Here is a 3884-nt window from a genome sequence, read left to right as displayed (position 1 = left end):
AACTTAACAAGGAAGGGAACGTTATAAGAAACAAAGCACGTCTGGTCGTAAAAGGATACTGTCAGGAGGAAGGCATTGACTATGAAGAGACTTTCGCTCCTGTAGCTAGGCTGGAATCAGTGAGAATATTTCTTGCCTATGTTGCTCACAAAAACTTTGAGGTCTTTCAAATGGACGTCAAGTGTGCATTTCTCAATGGCGATCTCGAAGAAATTGTGTATATGGAGCAACCTCCTGGATTCGTGAATGAAAAGTATCCCGATCATTGTTACATTTTGGATAAAGCCGTGTATGGTCTGAAACAAGCACCGAGAGCCTGGTATGAAACACTGACTAAATTTTTAAAGATGTCCAAATTCAAACAAGGTTCGGTTGACCCAACCTTCTTTCGCAAAAAGGAAGGCAACCACGTTATGATCGTTCAAATTTATGTCGATGATATCATCTTTGGCTCCACGAATCCTAGCCTAACAGCTGAATTCAGAAAGCTGATGGAGACTAAATTTGAAATGAGCTCGATGGGTCCCATTAACTTTTTCCTTGGTTTAAATATTAGATAGGGACCTGAAGGCATCTTTATCAACCAGGAAGCTAACACAAAGACTCTCTTAGAAAAATTTGGCATGATGGGAGATTCAAAGGTCAAAGTCCCAATGGCGTTCGGCACTAAGCTCACTCCATCCTTGGATAAACCGGCTGTTGATCTTACACTTTATCGTCAAATGATAGGCTCTCTAATGTATCTAACTGCTAGCAGGCCTAACATAATGTTTTCTGTTTGTTACTGTGCTCGGTTTCAGGCAAATCCACGGGAGCCTCACATGCTTGCAGTGAAGAACATATTACGTTATCTCAAGAGAACTACCTCTTTAGGTTTGTGGTACCCTTCTAACTCAGGCTTCTTCGTTCAAGCCTACTCAGATGCAGACCTTGGTGGTTGTGGTCTCGACAGGAAAAGCACCACTGGCAGCTGCCAATTCCTTGATGGGAAGTTGGTTAGCTGGCATTCAAAGAAACAAACGTGCGTGTCTTTGTCTACTGCTGAAGCAGAATACATTGCCGCTGCTTCCTGTACCTCTCAAGTGATTTGGATCCAGATTCAACTCCGAGACTATGGACTCAATATGAAAAAGATCCCACTATATTGTGACTCTGAAAGTGCAATTAGGATTTGTTATAACCCAGTGCAACACTCCAAGACCAAGCACATAGCACTGAGGTATCACTTCATCAAAGATCACGTGGAAGATGGAAACGTTGAAGTACACTTTGTTCGAACCACTGATCAGTTGGCCGATGTCTTTACCAAAGCTCTTCCTGAAGCAACTTTCAACAAAATTCTACAAGGCTTAGGTATGATGGTAGGAGAGTCGGTCCCGAATCCTCAAATCTCTAACTAAGAATCAGGAACCGAAATAGACAGACCGCTCGGTCTCTCTCTGCTCTGGAGATTTAATGGAACCGAAATAGACAAACCACTCGGTCTCTCTCTGCTCTGGAGATTTAATGGAACCGAAATAGACAGACCGCTCGGTCTCTCTCTGCTCTGGAGATTTAATTGAACCGAAATACACAGATCGCTCGGTCTATCTCTGCTTCATAATTTTTTTCCTGTTGTACATTTTATCTTTCTATTTTTATTTCTTTTTCAGAAAAAAAATTTCAAAATCACAAAAACATTTTATCTTTCTGTTTTTATTTCTTTTTCAAAAAAAAAGTTCAAAATCACAAAAACATTTTATCTTTCTGTTTTTATTTCTTTTTCAGAAAAATTTCAAAATCACAAATACATTTTTTCTTTCTGTTTTTATTTCTTTTTCAAAAAAAAAAAAATTCAAAATCACAAAAACATTTTATCTTTCTGTTTTTATTCCGTTTCTTACTTATTTCCACTACTCGCAAGTCCTGGTTGGTGTCAGCTTTGCACAGGTGAATACAAGTATCACCTTCGATAGTGTTCACCCAGGTATGTTTTTTTTTTCTTTCTCTCAGACTAGTTAGACGTCCCTAGAAGCATGCTGTTGTATGTTGTCACAAGCCTCTATGACCTTGAGTAAGCCTTAATGATTCGATCAATACCTATCGTTTCTTCCCAATCAGGCTATTTTTACAACACTCGGTCTAGAGCTACCTTACTCTTCTCATTCGAAACATGAGTTGCTCTGCTTTGTCCCACCTCTGTAGTAGAAGGTACATTCGGTCTCTTAACCACCTCCTCAACTTCTACATTTACCTTCGATTCCCTAAAGTAACCCTTGATGCTTTCGGTCTTTACCAGTGAAGCTTATGGTTACACAACATCTGTGTTTATGATCTTGGATTCGCTTACCACGTTCCAAGTGAAACCCAACATCCAATACCTCAAATGAATTGACGGTGAGTGATATACTCAAGATGTTACTTGGAAATCTCATTTTCTTGTTGCGTGATCTTTTATGAAATCGTCTCTACCTAAGACATTTCTTCCCAAAGAGGTCCAGTTTATTTTTTTTGAGATTTCTGTTTATCCCATGCTTGTCACAAGATAATTCCCACCTACCTGTTCAACAAATCACATCGGTCTCACAGGTACCTCTGCCAACACTCAGTTTTATGTTGAGACTTGATGTTCGCTTAGAGGACAGCCACCCCACAGCCTATGATCAAAAGATGCCTTTCATTGTTTATTGACAGACAATTGATCGTATTTCTCGGGAAACCACACAAGCACTTCAAGTCTCTCTTGGCTTTGAAGGAAGTGATTCTTTCCCGGAATCTTCCGCCTTCTGTCTTCTTCATAGACAACACTCACATCTCAAACACCTTTGATTTATTTCTTTATCTTTCACACTCTTATGCACGAAAATTAATTTTTTCAACATTCTTATTGTTGTTTGGTATATGGTTTTACGTTTCAGTTGTAACCAAACAAGGGCACAAGGAATTTCAAACGGTACAAAAAAATATGATTTGGGCGCGTGCAGTTGATTCGTTTCACGCCCACGTGTGCTGACGTTATCCTGGGATACACCATAACATCCAATCGCGCTTTTTTAGGCGACGTTTTGGTTCCATAATCATCACGGTTTTCTCTCTCCAGTGAACGGTATAAATAAGGGGTGATCGTATTCTTTGGCATTTACCACACACGTAACCTCTCTCTCTGAAAAAGTTTCCACTGTTCATCTTCTTCTTCGATTCAACAATGGCAGCTTCTTCTTCTGCACACGATCAAACTGCATCTTCATCTTTGCTTTCCATCAAACCTAATCAGAATATGATTATCGAGATGACCCCTTTCTTATATGATGTGTACATGCTTCATGTGGTGGAATGTCTAAAATATTCCCCATTATTGTTGGCTCTCACGCAGGTGGAAGCAGTTCCGATGTCCCTGCTTTCTCAAGTTTACACATCAGCAAGTTATGACAAACACAAAGATCGTATCTACTTCACCATCCATAACAAGAAAACCTCCGTCTCAAAAACCAAGTTTTGCTCTCTTCTAGGGCTTGCCGTTGATTCTTCCGTCATCTCACCGGATTTTGTCACAACTACCCAGCTTTTCTCGATGATGTACGAGATGGGTTATACCGATGTTCTTACGACAATTGCAAAGGTCAAGAAATCTTGTCTTCCTTCTCAGTGGAATGGCTTGCTTACCCTGTTAATCAAGGGTTTAGCGGAACGCTGTGGTGGTTCTGATACCATGAGCAAAGGATTTCTCACCATTCTCTATGGTCTTTACAACGGCATCAACTTAGATTATGGCTCCATAATCTGGTCTCAAGTCATTCAGAGTCTAAACACCTCAACCCGGTACTCCGAGATCTCTTGCGGACGTTTCTGGACGCTCATCACGAAGAAAGCCATGGATTCCCTAGAAATCCCCGTGATGAAGGATG

Source organism: Lactuca saligna, chromosome 5, assembly GCF_052625555.1.
Source record: "Lactuca saligna cultivar CGN05327 chromosome 5, ASM5262555v1, whole genome shotgun sequence".
Taxonomy (NCBI): domain Eukaryota; kingdom Viridiplantae; phylum Streptophyta; class Magnoliopsida; order Asterales; family Asteraceae; genus Lactuca; species Lactuca saligna.
The sequence above is the reverse complement of the archived record's forward strand: the minus strand, read 5'-3'. Positions refer to the sequence as shown.